Source organism: Mesoplodon bidens (assembly GCF_964165515.1).
Source record: "Mesoplodon bidens genome assembly, chromosome: 14".
Lineage (NCBI taxonomy): Eukaryota > Metazoa > Chordata > Mammalia > Artiodactyla > Ziphiidae > Mesoplodon > Mesoplodon bidens.
Window position 1 is genome coordinate 51,677,479 of NC_138170.1, and position 23,609 is coordinate 51,701,087.

At 47.8% G+C, this 23,609-nt stretch overlaps 1 protein-coding gene across 3 annotated transcripts in view; it reads right to left on the bottom strand.

Annotated features, from left to right (window-relative positions):
* Positions 1-23,609, bottom strand: part of PRKCE (protein kinase C epsilon) — a 550,583-nt gene that overhangs the window by 261,833 nt on the left and 265,141 nt on the right. The window lies entirely within an intron of this gene.

Sequence of the window (23,609 nt, forward strand, 5' to 3'; positions counted from 1 at the left end):
CTTCAGCACAAAGGGGAATTTACTGGGAAGACCTGGACCACCTCATGGAGTCCAAGGAAGACCTGAACCCCAAGCCATAGGAAGAGAAAAGCAGGGCTGCCCAGGACACCCCAGCAACGGGAGGCTGTGGAGTGGACCTCTCATCAACGTGACTCGGCCCTAGGCAGGCACACATTTTTGAGTCAGCCAAAGATGGATGAAGTAGATTCTAGGTGGAATAAATCACATGAGTGATGGTGATGGGCTCCCAATGACAAGGCAGCAAAGTTCATTACAGAGTTACTGCTATGCCCTCCGCAGAGCAAAGACAGGCATTCAGATTGAAAGGTGGGCAGCGAGAGCCTTCCCTGAAGCTACCTGTGGGGGTGGGGGGCAGTCCAGCATCACGGATCAATGGATGTTTCTGTTCTCCCCCGTGAGGGGCACAGTGGTGTCCGTGGAAGGCTCTGAACTTGGGTTCCAAAGATTACCCTGTGCTTGTTTGTAAGACTGATTAAGCAGCCAGCATGAGCCAGCAGGCACTGGCCTGGACTGCCACTCACTAACCATGTCATTTTGGCCAAATTTTCTGAACACCCTAGGTCTCCCTTTTCTCATTTTAAAACTGATCAGTAGTACCAGGTCACCTCCAAATCTTTAATCAACCCATGTGCTCTCCAAACACTACATCTTGTTCAGCTATCTTTAGAGTCCTCGTGTCCTCATTGTGGGGTGTCACACAGAACAGTCATCAGGTGACGGATGAGCCAGATGAAGTGTCATCTGACTGTCAAGGAGACCAGCATCAGACCTGAATAAGAAGAAGAGGGTTCATATCTTTCACACTATATTTTTCGGAAATCGTAACACATCCCCTTTGGTTTGCCCATTCACTGATCCATTGAATGATTGCTTTACTCAACAAGCAAGGATTTGGTGCTCACTTTGGACCAGGCGTTGTACTAGGCACTGAGCCAGACCAAGGCCCTGCCCTCAGGGTGCTCTTGCTCTATGGGAAATGCAGAGCCTAATCATTAATCACACACAATATAGCACAATGAGGGAGGACAGAGCATGCTGTAGGCAGAGGGGAAGAAGCCAGGAGAAAAAGCAATTGAAGATGCCAAGAGAAGGAGAGGAGATAGTTGACCCCCTGCCTGGGGGGCAGGGAGGTGCAGATGGGGATGGAACTGGAATAAAACAGTTATCTTCTTCAGTTTTAGAAAAATCCCTAACGTTAATTTCCAGAGCAGAAAGAATCCTTTGATAATCTGAGTCTTCTACGTGTTTGGTTTTGGAAGCTGTCAGAAGTGGGAGCTCTATTTACCATCTTAACATCTGGCCACGCCCCTAGGCACCGCCTCTTCCTCCTGCTCTGAAGGGGCAAAAGCTCTCTGCATCTTCTCTTTGACGCTCCCTTAGTCCTGGTTTCTGCTGCCCGAATTCAGTCTTGTGGGGGGGATGAGTGGGAACTGAACATGGCTGAAAAGCCACAAAAAGGAGAGTACGCACAGAGTAAAATGATTTATATATGGGCATCTCCCGCTGGGAGAAACTGCTTCCCCATCACACTTTGGTGTCTCAGACTAAGGCTTAAGCGCAACTCATTTTTCGCTTCTCCATTCCAATTAGCTACATATTTTTAGCACGTGTTATATAAGGCTCATCTGCCCGAATTCGTTGGCTTGGGGCCTCTCCTTCCTTTCATTTCACTGGTGGATTGACCCGCATGGTGGGATGACAAGTCTGTAAATAGCCTGCCCGAGGAGGGGTGGGTGGAAAGAGCTCTCGAGATGAAGTGAGGGTTTGTGTTTGGCGTGCCAGGGCTAAATCCAGCCCTTCTAAAAGGGGAAAGCAGCAAGAACGCACAATTCTGAACTGAACGGTAACACGTTAGGAAGGGCTGCTCCGCCCTACAAGCAGCACGAAGAAGCAGGGCTCAGACAGGTAGGGCCGGACTCCCACCGAGAGGCCCCTGATGCCCCTGAGCCAGGCCTGAGGAGGCCGGCCAAAGGTCCCAAATGCGCCGAGGGCTCTATCAGCTGCAAAAGAATCCTCTAACGCTGGCTGCGCGTGTAACTATGCACGAGTTGCAGGGTTTTCTAGGAAAAATAAAAGCTCATCGGCACTGTCGCTGGGAGGCGGGAAAAAGCATGAAGTGGGACTATAAAAACCCTGCACTCGCCCCATCTCTGCCGTCAACTCTTGCCGTGCCAGGGAAAGCACTTCACCTCTCTCGGAGTTGGCACCCTTGTGTTAAAAATAACCACATCACTTCTATACACGGGGTGTGGGAGGACTAAAATGGAACAATAAACATGTCCAGAAAAGTAAAAGGTTATATTCAGATATAAAGCATTATTGTCATGAGTCTGACCTGTAATCCATGGTTACACACCCCGAGTAAAATTTGCAGAGGGCACGGGGGCTAAGCCACCTCCTCCCAGAGGTCATAGGACAAGTTCCTCTAGAAACCAGAGCCTAGAGGGGAGGAGAGAGGGAGCCCTAGAAGTCAAGGGGTGTAGTGCTGGGGTATGACCTTAGTGTCCCCAAAGAACATACAAAAGCCAGACAGCCTTCCCCAGGTCCTGGGCTCATCAAAGCTAAGTCCACATCCACTGGGATCCTTCAGCCCATCCATCCTCCTCCTTCTCCTCCCAGGACATGTAAGGGGCAACAGTTACTATGGAAGGTGCACACCTGAATGAAACCTTGGATATCTCAAAGACTGTCCAAAGTCACTACAGAAAAGTCTTTCCAGAGCTAAAGAAAAATAAAGCCGTATTCTTCCTCAGCCTACACCAGCAGTTAGCAGTTATGTGTTTACCTATTTAATGGTAAGACAAATATTCAAATCCACCGCAGGAAAGAGTACCAGCCTCTATGAGATAGAGGTGACCTCCTGCTGATTTGCAGTTCTAGAGGTGACCTCCTGCTGATTTGCAGTTCTGGAGACGAAACCCCGCCCCGTCTCCAACACCCCTCAACCTGGCTGTTGAATCACTAACACACCCCAGGCTGCGGACGTTCGGGCCAGCAGCTACACACCACACTCAGCATCCCTGGTAGAAAGTTATGACCCGAGGCCTGGATTCGTGTGGCTTTTCTAGGTGACTTTGAGGAAGGTATTTATTTTGTTTATGTGTCAGTTTTCAACTGTATAAAGTGGAGACAACAGTATCTGCTTCACAGGGAGGTTGTGAGGATTAAATTAGGTAATACATATAAAAGGACACATTTTTTAAAGGTATATAAAAAGCACGGGACCTGGCACATTGAGCAGTGTTCAATGAATATTAACTTCCTTCTCTTCTCTGCGTTCCAATTCCAGAGAAATCCAACACGATTTATTAGTTCACAGATTGTATCTCTACTTTCTAACGTCCCTTTTCTCTGACAAACCCCTCCCCCCAACACACACACTCACACATGCACATATATACATTCTAACACCTTTGATTCTTCCCTGTGTCCTACTTTTCAGCCAAAACTTCTAAGCTCAAATTCTAGTTCCAGAAACCCTTTCTGGTGGCTCTGGCCCACAGGAGCCCTTCTTTGTCTGAACACTTCTATCTATGACTGTCCATGCTACTCATCTGACACTCGCTGGCAAGAGACACAGTGCCATAAAACAAACACAAACAAAGCAACAACCCTGGCGTACAAATTCTCTGAATCCCAGCCTGCGTCTTTCAATTGGCGATAACAATACCTGTTCTGCCTACCTCACAGTTTTGCTTTAGGCTCAAGTAAAATTACCTGTATGGAAGAGCTACATAATCTGCCCTAACTATGTAAGTATAAGGTCTCCACCACTTCATCCCATCACTGTCACTACCATTCCCACCACCACTCCCACAACTGCCAACATAATCCTCACCACCACCACCATCACGACTATCACCATCACCTCCATAATCACCACCATTACCATCACTATCATTATCACCACCACCACCAATACTGCTACCACCACCACCACCACCACCACCATCACCATCACCATCATCATGACACACAAAGGGTCCTTAGGATGTAGGTACTCATTTAACCCACTGAATTCACTAGCTCCTTCCTGACTGGCTGTGTAATGGAAATTTGTGACAGGCTTTTCTTTGAAGAAAGTGCTTATGCATGGCAGTTGCCCTGAAACAAGGAGGATAACTCCTCTTCCCTACACATCCTTGGCCAGGGCTCTGAAGAAAGGAGAATTCAAAATTAGCCAACCAAGTTCCCATGCATATCATTGCAAGCCCCAGCACACGCAGCTGCTAAGCAGCCGACTGAAAATTTATGCCTGCCAACCCTGTCATTTCTCAAATTTTCTGAGTTATTTATACTGTACCAGTCTGTGAGATTCAAATCCCCAGTTTCCTGAGATGTAGGACAAACTGGCAAAATGCTCTTCTAGAAATTCCCAACCCAAGGTGGAAGGCACCAAGGCTCCTAATGTTCTGCCTACCGAATTCTCCTAATCTGATCCTACCCACTTAAATTAGCCTTGACCACCCCTCCCCCACTGAATCCCACTCTCATGGTATCCCTACTTGGGGCCAGGAGTGTCTACCCCATCATTCTGTCTGCTTATGAAGACCCTGACGTCCATGCCCAAGTCCCACCTTTGCTGGAAGTCGGCCCAGGCTTTCCTAGCCCTCAACGATTGACAGCAGCTTTCTCTCATCAACATCACAGATCTCAGCGCTTGAGAAAAGTAACCTCCGTCTAAGTGATCCTTGACCAGCCTGTGAGCTCCCTGAACTTGGGCCCCAAAATTCTTCCTTGGGTTCAATGCTAGCTGGATGTATCTTAGGGACACGGTAAATACTTGCTGAAAATAACATGATAGAAAGGCAGGATGCTTAGCAAGGTCAGGTGAAGTAAGTTATCAGGACAATTTGCCTGTAAGAAAGGATAGGAGAAAAGCCCCACCCTTCAGTACAAGTCATATGTGTCAAAAATGAGAAACTGGACATCTTAAAGAATAGTCCTCAGGTCCTGGTTGCCTGATATCAGGCTCCAGACAGTTCTCTTTACTTGAAGATTTTAGCAAGCTTACCCTTGAGGCAGGATTGGATACCTTTAAGACACCCTGCCCACCCTCGTCTGCCCTGATCCTCTTCAATGTTCCTCAGTTTCCCTTCACTGGGAAACCCAAGAACTCTGGCTGCTCAGCCCTGGCTGCCACGGGCCCTCAGGCCCTCAGACCTCTCACCCCACAGAGGTCCCTTGTCCTCTGTGCTCAGAGCTGTCCACATCCCAGCTGGCTGAGGCATCCAGGGCTCTGCTGGTTTCTGCACAGCCCGGGTCAGGCCTGGCCTTGGTCACTGGCCTATGCCTTCCATCATATCTGTGCTCAATCCACACTCTGCATTCAGCCTCACTTCTCCCATCAATCAATTTCTGTGGAATTCTTTGCTGCAACCAACACAGAATGAAACACCCGTCTTTCTCAGCGTTGTGTTTGAGGCCAGTAATAAAACTGCATCTCTTACTAACATTTAGTTGAGCACATACTATTTGCCAAGCACTCTTTCAAACCCTTTATATGTGTATTCAACCCTGTAAGGATTACAACAACTCCATGAAGCAGGGAGGTGGGTACTGCTATTTTCCCTGGTGAGTTAAATCATCAGCCCAAGGGCCCCTGCTGCTGGGAAGTGGCGGAGCCCTGATCCAGTCTGGAGAGGGAGGCTGCACTCCCAGCCTCTCTGCCATCCTGCCTCCACAGAACACCCACTACAGTGAGGAATGCTTCACTGACCCCAGCAATCACACTTTTCTTAATGTCTCCCCTGCCTTCAGTCCTTCACCTTCCTGTTCAAAAACAACTGGTGTGGTAAAGCCTCAAATTTGGCACGAGGATTTCTTTCTTCTGGCAGTGGATGTATTTGCTTTCCCTTTGTTTCCCTTTGTTACAATGATCAAGAAACCAATTACTCAGCAACTGAATAGCCAGGCGTGAAAGTCAATTCCACTGCCTGTTTCCCACCTACAAGGAGAGGCTCCTGGGGGAGTTTCTGCAGGCTTAAGTCCCAGGAGAGAAGGGAGAATGTGGCCCAGTGGGTTGGGTCCATTTGTTTATGGGGAATCAAGGCTTGTGGAGGGAGTGCTCACACCCACATTCCCTGCCCCAGCACCTCAAGGAGCCAGGACATAGCAAACTCATGTTGAAATGTTGATTTATTTACACCACTCTTCTCAAAGCTTCCCATAACACCCTCTCCCCGCATCGCCGGCCGCCCCTGAGAATATTCGGCTCAGGTGAGCTCGTTCCCACACGTTCCTACTACATTTCAAGCTCACTCCAACCACTGCACCTTTGGTTACCAGGCCCCTCCTGCCTGGAACTTCCTCCCTCCATCCCCTCTGCTCATAGAAATGCATCCTCCACGGCCAGCTCCAGCCCCACCTCCCATGAAGCCTCCAGAATCCCTTGAATCCTGAGGGCAAGCTCCCTGCTGTGTTCCTACCTGAAAAGGCTTTGCTGCAAAAGTCAGTGCTTAATTATACACCGTCACACATTGGTTTCACGTGTGTCTTCTCAACTAGTCTGGGGGCAGAAATCACGTGTCTTGTGCTCCTGTTATCTGCCACCGTATCTGAAATGGGGCTGGGAACACACAGAAGTGATGAACACACTTGGCTGGCTGACGGAAACTGGAGGACTCCCTGGGCTTCGGCTGCTCTACCTCCAAGGCCAGTGTCAAATGGACAAACTGCAGGCCAGAGTCGCAGATCCTACCAACCCCCTGTGGCATCTCCTGCCCAAACCTCCAGACCCTGCTCTGTGAGCCTCGGGGCTGTCAGTGCCTCCTCTTGGACACTGTTCTGGGCGTGTGCGCGCGCACACACACTTCTGGCAGAACGACGGGTTAAATCCTGCCATCACACATACACACACACACTTCTGGCAGAACGACGGGTTAAATCCTGCCATCACTCTCTCTCTCACACACACACACACTCTTCTGGCAGAACGACGGGTTAAATCCTGCCATCACACATACACACACACACTTCTGGCAGAACGACGGGTTAAATCCTGCCATCACTCTCTCTCTCTCTCTCTCACACACACACACACACACACACACACACACACACTCTTCTGGCAGAACGACGGGTTAAATCCTGCCATTATCATCCAGCACTCCTATCTCTGGATCTGAAAGTTGCTAATACCTCAAGAAAAGGTAAATGTGTCACAGCATCAGCCCAGGGGTCCAGGGACCTCTAATTTCTGCATTTTCTAAAAGATTTGTAGAGCCAACGTCTCTCCCACAGGAACTTGCTGAAATGCTCTCCACTCAGTGAGGCCTACTCCTCTAATTATTGCTTCCCCTACAAATAAATAGTGACTTTGAGGAAAATTCAAAAGCACTGTTTTCCTCCCCTCCATTATAAGCACAAAAGCTCAGTTTGTTTCTTCCCTGTATCCTGCTTTACAGAAGACATGTGTTGTTATATCGCTCTCCCCTCTTATATCCTGAAGAATTGCCGATCCCTATAAACCCAGGGGTATCAGAACATGATCTTTTGTGCACTTATTATTTCCAATGACTAACACGTGAAGGATGTATCCTCAAGTTCCAGGGATTTAATGTAAAATCAGAGCTGCAGAAGAAAGGTTTGGTGGTTCTTAGCCGTCCAAGCACATCCCAGTGCAGAATGAGACACACGTTTCCATCGTGCGGTCTCGACTCCATGATAATCTCCAGGCAACCAAAAGCCAGTGCTTAGCGACACAAGCTGGAGGATCAGCCCGCATATTTCTATTAAAGAGCGGCTCTGGCCTGGTGGGAAGCACAGATCTGAGCTGGTGGCCCCCAGGCAGAGACCAGCCACGTGGGTTTGGGGTAGGGCAGGAGGAAGGGCTTAATGAAGACAGTCAGTGGGAACGGAGTGGGTGGCAGGTTGTCCAGAAGTTAAAGGAAGAATTCAAAACGAGGCACAGGGAAGGCAGTTAACCCCCTCGGGGGAGGCCTGAAGCATCTCCTTGCACTTAACCTCTTACTCCCCTCTCTCCCTCTCTAGATGCTATGCCCCTTGAGGGTGCAAGGAGACTTGGCTTAATTCCCTGGTGGTCCAGTGGTTAGGACCCTGTGCTTCCACTGCAGGGGGCACGGGTTTGATTCCTGGTCAGGGAACTAAGATCCAGCATGCCACGCAGCGCAGCCAAAGACCAAACCAAACCAAACCAAACCAATACGAGGGAGCTTGGCTTCAGAAATTTGAATTTGGGGACCTCTAGTCCATCTTTCCCAATGAATCACGCTAAATATAATACGAAAGATAACAGAGATTCTTGAAGTCATGATTTGACAGATTTTTATGGACCTCAAGCTTTTCCAGATGCTGTGAGAGACAGAAACAAGAATCTAGGATCAGAGAGCACGTGGTGATTTCGGACCTAGGATACGTGGGCTGGCGAGTGACCTCCACTAACCAGCTCTGGAATTGGAAAAAAGTACTTCCCAAGCCTCATCCATAAAAAAGGGATAATAGTACTTGCCCTGCTCATCTGTGGGTTGTTGATCAGAGGAGAAAATTGTGTGTCTGCAAGAAGTTTTGCCTTTCTGTGGGGCTGGTGTATTAATATACTGATACCCTAGGAAGGGGCTAAACTGGATAGAGAGAGGCCAACGCATCAAACAATGCAAAACAGTAAACCGGTGCAGGGCAGAGCTGCAGGACAAGGGAACTAAGAGACGGGACTCTCCTTTTCATATTTGCCCAGTTTAGTCACCTCTTGCCTGAAAGCTGGGCAATGGAAAGTATAGGAAAAGCAATTCACACCAATCCAGAGGGTTCCTTGGGGACAGCGCCTTTGTAGTAGGTCTTACACTGGTGTGTCCTGAACCAGTTCCATGGATTTTAATTCTCCAGGCCACAGCAATCCGCCAGGATCAGAGTCAACCTCAAACTTATGTCAACAGAGAGACACTCATGCCATCTCCACCCCAGATCTTTCAACTTGACCTTCCAGAGGGACATCAGCTCATTAGCAACCACATTCACACCATGGGGTACCCTTAAGAAAATCAAGTCCCAAGGAGTAAGAATTCCCCGATGCAGAAAGGGTTTGTTTTTGAGATCTCGGAGCACCTGCCCCCTGTAATCTCATTTGAACCTTAGTCATTTCCTCTATAAAAGGGCATATATGGATAAATATTTTTATAATGATAATGTTATGCCCACTACTAAACCAAATATCAAAAACAATATAGAAATCAGTTAACTGCTTCCATTTATTATACATCCAAATTAACTCAGTCCAAGGCAATAAATACGTATTGAGCCCTTTCTATAAGCCAGCAGGCATCACACCAGGAAGAGAGATCAAAATGAAGACAACCCTAGGTATCCCCTCAAAGGTCTCACAGAAAGGCTCTGGCGTTCTATAACTCCACCTTTGTTACAGGATGGGGTATGTGAAAGGTGATCATGTTTGATCAGCACACAGAGGTAACTGAATGAAGCTGCTCACAGTGGGCCCAGAGGCTCTGGCCACTAGGACCACCCTGGCAATTTCCTCCAGTTCTACCACTTACCAGCTGTATGACCTTGGGCAAGTGACCCAACTACTTGTGACTGAATTTCCTAATCTAGAAAATGGGGTTAGTTATAGCAAATAACTCATTGGCTTGTTATGAGGAACAAATACGCTAATACATACAAAACTTATAAAACAGTGCCTGACATGGAATAAGTGCTCAATTAATGTCAAACCATCACCATTTTCCCCATCTTTTCTTTTAAGAGGACCCTGTTAACCCTTTTTATGACACCGTGCCTTATTCATTTTTATTTTCTATAATTCTTGGCCATAGTTCCTCTCAGAAGCTGGAAGAATTTCAGCAGCTCCAACTCTGCATACATTTCTACTGGGTACCAAGTCTCCACAAGAACTTCAGGAATTCTACTTGGGACTTTGCCATGTAAAGTACCCCCTCCCGACACTTTGGCCCATATTCTTCAGTCTCCTTTGGTTCACTGAAGACCTCTGCCCAATCCATCTACTGTGTGACAATATTTTTAGGTTAAATTTTTTAGGGCTGGGCTATCTGTAGACTTCCTTGCACCGCACCTATGTCTTAGAGTGAGCGAGCCTCTTGTCTCCTCGGCTCAGCAGGGAAGAGCTGAGAGCCTGGATGGTGGCTGGAAAAGCCTAATTACAGGCATGTGCATGGAGTAGGGGAGGGGGAGTGGGGGCAGGACAGAAGGAGTAGGAGGGAGGCAGGGACATTTGGTTGATTTTTTTAAAAAACAACTTTGAGATATACATTTGTCTCTCTGTATTCATGGAGGATTGGTACCAGGACCTGCCACAGATACCAAAATCCATGGATGTCCAAGCCCCTTATGTAAAATGGTGTAGTATGGTTAGTCCTCCATATCCAGGGAGCTCCTGCACCTGTGTATTCAACCAGTTGTGGATGGAATTTCCAATTGCTTGGTTGAGTCTGAAGATATAGAACCCTCATTCCACCCCCATATGAAGAGCCAACTATAATTCACATACCATGAGTTCATTCATTGTAACTGCACAATTCGTTGGGTTTTTGTTTGTTTTTGGTATATTGACAGATACACGCAACCATAACCACAGTCCGTATTAGAACACTTTCCTCACCTCAGAAAGAAACCTACCTTTTAACTATCACACCCAATGCGCCAATTCCCCACCTCCAGCCTAGGCAACCACTAATCTGCTTTCTGTCTCTATAGACCTCCTTATCTGGGACGTTTCATATAAGCCAAATCATACAACACATGATCTTGTGTGTCTGGTTTCTTTTATTCACACACAATATTTTCAAGGTTCATCCATGGTGTTGTATGTATCAGTGCTTCATTCCTTTTTACAGCTCCATAATAGTCCCTTGTATGAATATTCCACATTTTATTTATCCACTCAACAGTTGTTGGACATTTGAATCATCTCTGTTTTTTGACCATTATGAAGAATGCTATTGTAAACATTACAGGTTTTGTGTGAACATATGTTCTCATTTCTCTTGGGAATATACCTGGGCATGGAATTGCTGGGTCACACGGTAACTCTATGCGTAATCGTTTGAGAATGTTTTCCAAAACAGCTGCCCATTTTACATCCTGCCATTTAGTTAATTATTGGACAGTTAGAAAGTCTCAAGCTGAGGCCTTAGTGTATGTATACTCATCTTCTAAATGTTTAGCCTCAAGCTAATGTCACTTTACTGTCCTCTATGAGATCCTAGGAGCAAAGTTTTTCTCTTGTCAAACAGAAACTTGATTGTGAGATTGCTCTGCCCCTGCTTGACTGTCAAAGAGTGAAGCTGTGTCCTTACCTTCCAGGGCGGGCTACCAGTTCTTGTCCTACCAGCCTCGGGGCTGTAGGAGATTAAGAGGGCAGGGCTGTATCTGCACTGCTGGGCCCACCGTGCCTGCATGTGGAAACGAGGAGAAGGAGATGCGCTGGCCAGCCCGAGGTCACCCAGCAACCGGCAGGGTCAGGATGAGTGGAGCCACTTCCCGAGTCTGAGTCCTCCCTCCACTCAACCACCCGCCTCCTTTCCATACCTAAAGGTCTCACTAGTGCTCGCCTGAGCAGTGAAGACTTCACACACGTGTTTGTTTACCTCTTTTGGAGACGTTCTTTCATTTATTTCCTCTGCTCTCATTTGTCAGAAGGACCCCACACACGCTGTGACAAGTGTCCGCAGGCTGTTTACTTCGTGCTTTTCTCGGGCCCTCGCCCTACAGCCACAGAAGGCCTGGATTTTTTTTAAAAAAGCCGGTTCCTGACAACAATCTGTGTTCTCTTGGGCTGCCTCCTTCCTCTTCCATGGCCTTTTGTCTTCTGCCTTGCCCACCCCCGATTTTCTCAGCATTATCCAAAGTGCGAGCCTGACACCACTGAGCACCCCTGGGTGTCGGCTCACCCCAGGAAAGAGGGAGGAGAGGCGTGGGCTCCCCCAGAGGAGGAGGGTCCCCCAATTCAAGCCAGAAACAAGGCATAAACACACACTTCAGTGGAAAGGTAGCAAATCAAGTGAGACTGGAGGGTAGAAGGCAAACACGTTCACAAACACTGGCTTTCCTGTGGTCTCCCCATCTCCAAGTAATTTGGAGCTCCCGAGCTCTGGCAAGGAAGGGGACCTCTGAGGCCAAGCCGGGCCTGGAGGAGCCGGACTCAGCCTGCCCATGCCTGGTCTTCTCAGTTAAACTGATGCTGACACCTGTCCGCCTGCCTTCACTCCCCGGACAGGCTGCCTGCACTGGCTCGTCCCATGAGCCCAGCTCATCGTCTCTTCTCCCCTCTGTCCACCCACCTCCCCTCTCGTCTCCCCAACCCTGATGTTCTCTTGTTTTCAGTTAAACTAAAGTGAAACCAGCTGTTTCCGTATAACACCCTTCATTTACATAAACCGCCTTATCAAACCCAAATGGGCTGGCTCCAGGCCTAACTGTTCCGACACACTCTCTGGGTGGCTGTCCAGCCCAGCTGTGACACTCCGGCCGCTGCCATATCCTGCCAGCTCTGCCCAGGTGAGCGCCTCCACGCCCCTGAAGCTGCCACACTCTCCGCCCGCCGCACTTTCCGCCCCAGACCACGTTTCCCGTCCACAGACGCCTCCCCATGGCTTCAGCCCCCAACGGCCCCGGCCCACGCACTGTGCGTGCCACCCTCTCTGGTGTTCATTTTCATCTGCTGTGACATCTCTTAAATAGCTACCTTTTAATAGTCGTTTCATCATAAATACTATACAAGATTATTAAAGAAAATCTGGCAAACTGAACTAGAATGAAAGAAAAATCATTCAAAACTCTACCATCCAAACACAACACTATGTATTCTGAAGTATTTCCTCTCGGGGTGTGTGCGTGTGTGTGTGTGTATGTGTGTGTGTGTGTGTGTTCACATCATAGATGGGGTGTGTGTGTGTGTTCACATCATAGATCTTGCCTTGCTGTTTAGCTTTTCACTTCTGCCTCCCCTTGAAGACAATGACTGTTTGACAAGAAAGGGGAACATAACTTGGGCCCTGAAAGGAGCTGTGAAAACTTCCAACCTCAGATGTTCTGTATGACACAGTCCACAAAACACAGACGGACTCATATGTAGGCCAGGCTCTGAGGACTTGGCTTCTGCCTTCCCTGTCCTGCCCCCTTGCCAACCTGGGCCCCCTACCATGCTCCTGTGTGCCTCACCTCTCTCCCCAGCCTTTGCCTGCCCACCATGGAGGACTCAAGCCAGCAATAAACCTGGTCCACAGAAAGTAATTCCTACAAGTGCCTTGACTTCCCGGCTGGTGGACAGATTGGTTTACTATACACAACCATGAAAGCTTCAGGGATTTGGGCTGAATTTGAATCATCCGGTTTTAAAGGAACTATAGAAACCTAAAAATAATTTATACGGTGACCTTTCTCTCCTCCAATTGCATTTATTGTCTCAACCCTTTTCAGGTCTTTAATCCTACGTGGTCTTATATAGCTGTCATTTAAGCCTGTGTTTTGCAAGCACAGGCCTTAATAACACCAACAGTAACAGCTACCTTTACCTTGACCCTTTAACAAGTCCAGGTGCTTCTTTTTTTTTTTTTTTTTTTGCGGTATGTGGGCCTCTCACTGTTGTGGCCTCTCCCATTGCAGAGCACAGGCTCCGGACGCGCAGGCTCAACGGCCATGGCTCATGGGCCTAGCCGCTCCGTGGCATGTGGGATCTTCCCAGACCAGGGCACGAACCCGTGTCCCCTGCATCAGCAGGCGGACTCTCAACCACTGCACCACCAGGGAAGCCCCCAGGTGCTTCTTGATTCTGGTCCTGTTTTCCTCCACTGTCCTTGCAAAATGTTAGTTGAATAGCAGATGCTTAATCTCAAATGTGTGTTGTTGATAAACACTGTCTGATACAATGATCAGAGTTTCACTAAAAATAAATGAGTTACAATTTTGAAAAAGAGTCAGAGAAGTCTTGTTAGAGACTAGACATTAAGAGATAAAGCTAAAGCCATCCTTACAAACTTCCCACTCACGGTGGGGAACAAAATGCTCCACCTACCTCTTCTACAGCTAGAATATGAAGTTTTATCTGCAATATTAAGTAAATTTACGAATAACAGACACTCTGTAATAAGTCTTTACTGTGTTTGGATATGATGCTCCTTTAAAAGAATAGAGCATGTAAGATTCTCTATTTGGCTAAAGAAACCCTCAACGTGAGAGGATGTGAAAATTGCCCAGATAAAACATTATTCCTACAGACTTACCTTTCTAAAGTAAGAAATTTCCTCAATACAAAGAAATCTATTGCTCTCTCCTGTCCTAAGAACTCCACATCCTAGATGACTTTAAAGAAAAAATAAGTAGTGACAGACAAGGCCAATACAAAACCCACCAGATACCACATCGGTTGTTCTGTGGGTCCACAGAGCTCCTTCTCAATAAAACCATCTCTTCTCACGTGAGCCCCAAAACCATACCCTCCAAATTCTGCCCTCTTTTCACCGTAAGTGGTAAACTCCCTCAGACAAATTCAGAAAATCGTCCCTACTTTTTCCTGGCTGATGTCAATTTCATTCTAAGAGGGCACAGGTGCTGCAGAAGTCGCCACGGGGGTGGGCATGGGACACAGCCCGCAGTCCACTCACATCGCTTGCCATTTCCCTCTTGAGACCAAGGTCACACGTAACTGAGTGACACCAAAACAAGGCCATGACTTAGCCCCACCAGCACCACCCTCTGCCCAGCTAATCGGCAAACGCGGAAGAGCTTGTGTGGGTTTAGTCAAACCTGGGGGAGGCGTGAAAATCTACATCCACCTCTAGGAGGTTCAAACGCCTTTCATTTGTCCATTGTTCACGTTTCAGGTAGAAAGCACTTGCTCCTAGAAAGGCCCCCAGGGAACCTCCCTCTCTAATGAGGAGGAGCTGAGTTCTTCAGGGTTCACCAGAGCTTTAGTGAATTCTAAAATGCTCATACACAAGAGCCAATTCCCAATCTTATTAATATTTAAAACCTTCCTTCTTGCAAATTCATGCCCTGGATCCCTAAGATGTGCTTAGAGGCCAACAACAACAGATGCACTGGCTGGACATTTTTTTAAAAATCTAATTATTGTTAAAACAAAATAAAACAAAAAATGAAGACTCTCATTGGGCTGAAAGGACAGCATGCCCTAGTCCTCCATTACTTTAAATTATTTTGCATAAAACTTCAGGGTAAGCAAAGAACAATAATCTCTTCCGTCTAAAACACACTATGGTAAATGCCAGCAAAAGGATACTTTTTCAGGGGCTGATCATAAAGGAAAATAGAAATCTGAGGAGGGAAGCCCAAGAACGCGTTCTCTACTGGGTGTGCATGTGTAATCCCTAAGAGCTGGGTGCTTCTGGAGAGCTATGCGTGGTATTCATTCCTTCCCATGTGTGACAAGCCAATAAAAGCAACACTTGATTAAGTTGCCATCAATGAAAGACCCTATGGACTCTCAAAAAATTCCTAATCTGATTATGTCTTGTTGACTTTAACATGAAATGCGAATCATATTTTCTGTTGAGAGCCATTTACCCTCCTCCCAGTTAATGCTAAAACCAGAACTTTGTAAAGTGGGTCGCTCAGCCAAGCAGCCTCGCTAGACAAATGAGGAAACCCGGGACCGGAGAGACGAGGTGGCTTGCCCAGGGTCACATCACTGGTTCTAACAGAAGTGGAACTCCTGGCTCACAGCGCTGTTTACACTGTATTCAGTGAACTGTGTTCTCCTTTCGACAGAAGAGTAGTTCAGAGACGCTAAAGTAGGATGAGGAAGAGCATTGCTACTGTAACCGATAAGGGACGCTTTCAGACCCTAGAATGACTTCGCTTGAGAAAACGAAGCTGTAGGAGAAAATAAAAGCTGCTCTTTAGTCTCTGAAGGGCTGTCAGTGTGGAGGACATGACAGATGTGCTCTGTAGAACTCCAGGGAATTGACCACTGGAGCCTGCAAGAATGAAAGCTGCGGGCAAGCTGGGTTTGGATCAGTCCCCAGAAGTTTCTAACGAGAAGGCACATCCCACAAGGCTGGGGCTGCCTGCTGTTCTTCGGGGAAGTATGCTCACAAGTCAGCCTCTTCATACGTATGCTTGGTGTGAACAGGGAGAGAATGCTGGCACCCAGAGGCTTGAGTGTCACCTGCCAGAAACAGTATTAAAGGGAATCCTCCTTGGGGTGGGAGTCTGAACCACACCAGCAGATCTTAAACATGGTTGATGGTTGGAATCTCTGGGAATGCTTTCAGGTACAGATTACTGAAACCAAAGGGTGGAAATTGGCCTGGAAATAGGTAATTGAAAAACATTCTATGATTTCAATGATTCTATAAATAGGGAACCACTGAAATGGATCAGTGGCTCTCATACTTTTTGACAAGTGACCCATAGGATGGAAACCATCTTCACGCTGAAACTCAGGATATGCACATTTACATAACTGAAACAGAAGTTTCACAAAACATTTGGTGCCCCTACTGCAGGTGATGCACTTTGATATGTTCTATTTCGTTTTGTACATTTTTTTTAAAACATTGGCTGAGACTCACTAAATTCATTTCACAACCAACTCATGAAAACATTGAACTACATAAACTCCAAGAAACAGAACGTAAAGGTGAGAAAAAGAAAGTGTGCCCACAGGAAGAAGGAACCATGGGTTTAGATTCTCTTGGCATTTGGCATGTGGTTTGGTTGTTTTAGGTACAGGAGAGAAGGGACCAAACAGAACCCTGAAGAGAGCGTTCATTCAAAAACAAGTATCCAAAGAGCAGACTGCTGTAATTAAAAAACATCACAGGTAGGCAGTTACTGAATCCTTGAGAAGCAAAACATCTGAGCAAATCTCCACGCATGTGAGTTATCTTCCCTTGGAGAGGCAGCAAAGATCAGACTAATCTATGCAGCTTAATTATGCTAGCGATTGAAAGGGTGTTTTGCTTCCTTTGCATCTGCATTATTATTCGGAGAAAATGGCTGTTAATTAAAATGTAGCAAAGTTTACTCAAAGCCCAATGTGCTCCATCATCCTATGGTGAAGCAGGCCCCTCCCAGGCTCTATGGAAAGCCTTATGGGCCAGTGGATGCCCTTCATGGTGAACATGAGCTTTATAGGGTCAGCTGAGGACATGCAGATGTCTTGTGCCACTCAGCGAAAGGAGGAAGTTGCATGCCTCTCCCATTTCTCTGCTTTTATGTCAACTTGATAATTCATGTGCTTTGTACCTGATACCTGGATTACTAAAACATGCTAGAGTGGAAAGCCCAGAGCGGGGGCTCTCACACTTCAATGTGCACGTGCATCACCTGAATCTTGTTACGATGCAGTTTGAGTAGGTCTGGGTGGGATATGAGAATGTGCATTTCTAACCAGGTCCCGGGTGATGCCCATGTTCCCGGCCCCCAGACTACACTTTGAGTAGCAAAGACCTAGACTTCAGAGCCAGGTATATTAGGATTTGAATCCCCACTCTGCCACTTCCTTTTCTGTAAATATTCTGGAAACATTTTCAATAATAACCTTTATTGGGGTGGAGGGAAGTTTCTGTTCATAATAGTCATGTAGGAAAGGGCAAATTCTTTCACCTCCCTGAACTCAGTCTCCTCTGTAAACAGAAAATAACCCCCACCTTTGGGCTGGGGAGGGATATTGAAAACTCTCAGCCATGCTCCCTCCTGCCCTTACAGTCCTAAAAATGGGGTCTTCCTGCACTTTCTACTCCTTCACTGCCCCTCTTTTCTACTGCACTCTGGCCTCTGCCCTTGGCTTCCCCTTGAGACTGCTCTCCCCAAGGACGCCAGGATCCAACAGGTGCTGCAGCTCGTTTTGATCCCTCTTGAATACAAGACTGCTAACAACCCCCTTTGTTCTCAAAATGCTCTTTGGTTTGGAGACCAGCCTCCACTTCACTCTAGCACCTCACACCTGCTCCTCTGGTCAGTCTCCCTCTGTCCGTTCCATGCACTTGGAGCTTCCTCAGGCTCTGTCCTTGGCTTGGCTTTCTGTCGTATTCTTTCTACACATACTTCCTTGACCATCATGGCATTGCATCCTCTGAATGTTAATCCCCAAATTGAGATCTACAGCACAGAGCACTCCTCCCAGCTCCAGGCCCAGAGATCCCCCAGCCCTACTGGTTATGATGTCCCCAAGACATATCCAACTCTGTGTGTCCAAACAGAACTTGTCACTTCCCCTTGTATTCCCATAGGCAGCCCAAGGACCTACCATCCACCCCTCTTATTAGCTATTCTAGGCCCTCTGGCATTTACCCTCCACCGGGCTTGCACCATTATTTTTTGAATTCACACATGGATTTATTATCTCCCTAATAATTATATAGTAAATGCCTTAATGCCCTCACAGCACCTAGCATGATACCATATGCATATTTGTAACTTAAGTCACCAATAAGTTATTTCAGGACCAGAATGTGAATTACACTTTGCTACACATGCGGAGAAAACTGTATCCACTACCAGCTCTTGACATTGTTAATGGTTTCTACCCAGGAAGAAAAGTACTAGACTCCATTAAGTTTATAGGCCACAAATTAAACCTCCACAAATTCTGCATCTAAAAAAGTGGGGTAGAGGGAAGAATCCCTGTTTTTCTACCACTTGAGGAATAGACACTCAAGTTTTGGCTGGCTGGCTGGCATTACCAGGAAAGTCATGGAATCATCATGATGGAGCGATACACACTGTATTGCACTATAACCTTTATACATCCGGCTCCTCTCCTTGACTATACACAAAGCACTGGGTGGCAGGGGCAATGTCTGCAGGTTATAGCCTCAGAAGTCTAGGGCTGTGCTCAATACATTAGAGCTGTCGAGTGAGTGAGTGAGAAAATGGACAGGTAGACAGAGAAACTAGTCTACTGATCCTGAAGTAGGTCTTTCAGCCACAAGTCCTGAAAACTGGGGCTGATGAGATTAGGCTGGTCCTCAAAGACTTTAAGCAGCTCTCAGTGAGAATCACCTAATCCAAGGAACACTAGATCCCAGCGTGCCACTGAGCAGAGTCTGGACCAGGAGCCAGACTTCTTGCCTCACTGAATAAAAGCAACCACTTCTCAGCAGCGCCTCCTTGATGTCTGACTGTGCCTTCTCCTTACACAAAGCGTTCACAGGCTCTGTCTTACTTCTCCATGCACCCGTGGGTCAGACAAGACACCTATGGTGAGGGTACTCGTCTAGCTGCCTCATTAAGGAAAGCGGTTCCTAAGCACCAATCCCACACATTTTCAACAATGCCGTCATGTTACTGCTGTGTCCCCAGAGTGGCCCAGTGAAGTGTGGGCTTGAACTTCAGCAGGACACTCATTCTAGGCTCTGGCATGGGTCGGTCAGTGACCCCCAGGAGGCTTCCAGGAAGCAGACTGCCAATCTCCACATGGCCGCTTTCCAGATTCCTGAGCTAAATTAACCTATTCTGTCATTTCATCTCACAGACTCTTTTCTCTTCAAAGCTTTCCCTTTGAAATCTACTCTGTGTTAGAAGCCTTCAAGTTCCATCTGGCTGAAGCCAGAGGCCAAGAAGGGGTCCTGGCTGCTCCACGTGGTGGTTTCTGCCAAGAGATGCTTCTAAGGTACATTTCTGAGGCCACTCCATGCCACCTGCGAAGCTTGTCTCTCACTGTCCCCAGAGAGGCTCCTGTCAGCCTCCTGAATTATCCCCACTGCTGGGAGCTGTCAGACGCCTTCTCCCTGACAATGGCTTAGACTCACCCTCCACAATCAGGGTCCTGCAGCATGTGGCCCTCCACCCACCAGGCAGGAGGCTACCCTCCCAAGGCAGAGCCCCTCCTCCACACACCTGAAGCAGAGTAGGCCCAGGGTGAGGGCCACGTGTGATGTCTTTCCTACTTCTTCCCTTATCCTGCCACACCTGGAGCTCACTCTGAGGGCAATGCCACTGCAGCTGCGGAGGCATGGATTATAGGTCCTCCATCTGTCACAGACTAGCTGTGTGGCTCCCAGCAGGACAGTGACCTCTCATCTGTTCTCTGATCCAGGATCACACCCTCCCTGCCTATCTTTCAGAGTACCGTAAAGATCCATCGAGACTACGAAAGTACTCTGGAAAATGCTTGCTTTTATTACCGGTATTATTCTAATACTACGACCAATATGTCCCCCCACCCAGGAAGCTGCTCTGGTGGAGAGAGAAAGAACCCGAAACACACTCACTCCCTTGAACTCAGTTACCAAAAGGTTTGAGCAGGATTCTCCTGGCTGCATGAGGGAAGGGATGTGGGAACAGATGTATATGTATGACTGATTCACTTTGTTATAAAGCAGAAACTAATTAAAAAAAATAAATAAATAAACTTTACTTTAAAAAAAAAAAGATTCTCTATTTTTCTCTAGTTTCTTTGTCAACACCCCCATCTGTAACCACTGCACCACACTGTCTCCAGTCCTGGAAGCCAGACAACATGAGCGGTCCAGTTATCCTTTGGCCTGGAGGATTCCTGAAGTCTCAGGAAACTGAGACTGACAGACACTCTGAATGCTCATCTCATCAATCCACCCTCTGCCTCCAAGCAGGGCTTGCAAAGAATACTCTTGCAAAGCAGTTTCTCATACGGTCTCCAGGGTTTAGGGGAAATGAGACCACGTGCAGCCCAGGGCCATGGCCTCCTGGAGATGGAGAGTCACAGCCGCTCGGGGCACATTTGGGATTCACTGACCTGTCATCCCGAGAGACCGCCACGCTCCGAGCGCACAACGCAGTGCCTCTGGAAAGCAGAACAGTCATCCTCTGGTGCTGGGCAGGCGGCATCCGCGCCGCAGCCCATTTCCTCAGCAATTCGTGTTTTCAGAAATGTTGGGGAGAGGTGCATAGTGGTGGGGCTGGGAAGGCGTTTATAGGAAAAGACACAGCTTTTTCTTGTTTGTTGGTCTTAAATGACCCATATCTTCTTAATGTTGACTGAGAAGCATTTTCCCTGGATTCCGGTCCAGGGCAAGTTGTAAAGAAAACTGCTTTAGGCGGAAAAAATGCCAATGGTCAGTACCTCTTGGGACACTGAGGCAGAAGACACAAGCCCTTCCTTAAGTCTGAACCATGGCACACACACGTGAGCAGCCCACAGCAATCAGCCCAGCTCAACAACACTGAAATCATCCACCCATGCACAACAGTTCCGGTTTTCATTTTGTGATGGGCATCACTTCTTGCCTCAGTCCCCATTCCCTCTCCCACTCCCCCTTGAGAGCCGTGACCCTCAACAAGCTGCCCTCAGCACACACTCCTGACAGGCCCTCACACCACGTGGGCTGCTGCTGGGCCGGGAATTCGGGGTGGGTCTCTGTCCAGCATCTCCCGGGACTGCTCACTGCCCCTTCCACACCCACAGCTCTGACCCCCAAGCCCTGGCTGTGCTGTCGCCCAGCCTCGGGACCTCCCTGCCCACCCCTCCGCCCCTGCCCCACCCTCCTTTACAGGTGGGAAGGAGAAGACTGAACTAGTGTCCCCTGAGGACCTGCTTCGTGCTGGGCTCTTCAACACACACCAGGTCACGTGATGCTCGTAACCGCCTTCCTGAGGAAGGAGAAAGAAGTTGGGGCTCTAAAATATTAAGAAACTCATCCGAAGACCCTGAGCTGGTAAGTGAAAGAGTTAGGATCTGACCCACAGCCTGCCTCTGTGCCCGGTGCCCCCGTGCCCCTGCCCACCGAGTGGCCTGAGCGCCAAGGCAGCGCTAGAATCGGAAAGGCACGTTCGGGCCCCATTTCAGCGCTCTCCAGATTCCTCACCACCGCCTCCTCCCACTTCCCAGTTGCTCCCAGTCCAGGACTAAGCACGCAGCCCTGTGGACTCCAGAACAACCAGTCCATGGTGACAATGGCCTTCAGAGACAGAGACTGTTTTATGGGGAGGCTCCGGTTGTGTGTGGTGATTTTTTTTTTTTTAAACAGCAACTTAGCAGTGGCATTCCTAGAATCATTAACTACACATGGAACTTAGAAGTGATTAGTCTCAGGTGTTTTGTTTTGCTTTGTTTTTTAAGTACCCTGCAGCGTGCGTTTGGGTGCCTTGCTCACACATTCCTGGGCACTTGACTGGGTGGAGGCGGTGGGGGGAGTTTACTGGAAAGGGCCATTTACAGAAATGCCACTCTGTCTCTTCTACCTTGCACATAAGCAGAAATGAGATTCCGGCTCTGTTTGAGGGAGGAGGCAGTAGACGGTCTCCATGGCAACCCTAAGCAGCATGTGGAATAAGGACCCAAAGAAGGTTTGGGGGAAATTAAGTTGTGGTTGTCCATGTGTTTGGCCTACCTTGTCAAGGGCAGTGGCTTGGAATGCCTGTCTGAAGGAAGGACACAGGTATGGTGACCCGGAGGGGATGTTCCAGGAACGACTTCAACAAGCACTGCATGGCTGATCCCTGCCTGGATGGCTTTTCTAAATGCTTCACTGTGGAAGGTTAACCCTGCCAGGAAAGCTAACACTAAGGGGTGTGTGTGTGTGTGTGTGTGTGTGGTGTGTGTGTGTGTGTGTGTGTGTGTGTGTGTGTGTGTGTAAAGAGAGGAAGAGAGGAAGGGAGAGGTTGAATAATTTAAAACACATTTTATAGCTGATTTCCCTATGGTTTTATTTGTTTGTTTTTGCTGATTTTGTTGGTTTTAGTTGCTGTTTTAACACTTCTTAAACTTCAGAGCATTCTCAGCTACGCACTTCAGGAACAATATGGCCAATATCATTTCAGGAACAGTCCTAAACACTCAGCTACGGGTTGACCACACCTTAACAGTCTTCCTTGGTATGGAATCACAATGTTTGGGATGAGGCAAATTATGACCCGCAGCGTCGGCAAGTCTATGGAACTGTCAGTATCACTCTAATAAGATGTGCACGCGTCCCAGTTCTGTTAGCCACTGCCCTGTGACCTTTGGCAAGCTCCTAAACCAATCTGAGCCTCAGTTTCCTGAAGACAATAATCTCCTTCCATCTCATAAAGGCAGTCTGAGTATCAAATAAGATAATGACTGTGAACGTGCTTTGTAAAACATAATATAATCTACAAATGGAAGGGAGTGGTATTACCGTATTATTAATAATTACAGGATTTAATGCAAAGACGTTGTATTATTAATGACGACATTATTTTGGCAAAACAATTTGCTGTTTTTCTTCCCTCATCTTTCTCTAAGTTCAAAGACAGTGAAAGACAGAAGCCTGCATGGCTGGCTGGCTGGCTTCAAGGTCAAAACTCAGTCATGCATTTTTATGTGGCACAAAGAGTGGCCAATCGATTGGACACAGAAATCAGAGTGCTAAGTAGAAAGCTGCCTGAACAGATGACTGCAGGGCTCGGAGGAAGGAGGAGGGAGGCACAGCCTGCCTGCTCCCCTCTCGCCAGGGTTCTGCCAACCCTGGAGGACAGTCCTTTCCTCTCGGGGAAAGCAACACCTCAGAGAGGTCCTCCACTTTGCCCCGGTGAGACCTCATTAGCCTCACTCAGGCTTGTTCCCATCTGGCTGGTGTTGAGAAACCTGTGATCGTGAGGAGGAAAACAGAGCCCGTGCACAGGAGGGAGGGCTCTTGATGCCTGCCAGGCCAGGCAGCGTGCCCTCTAGGTCCTCACTTCTCAACGAGGTC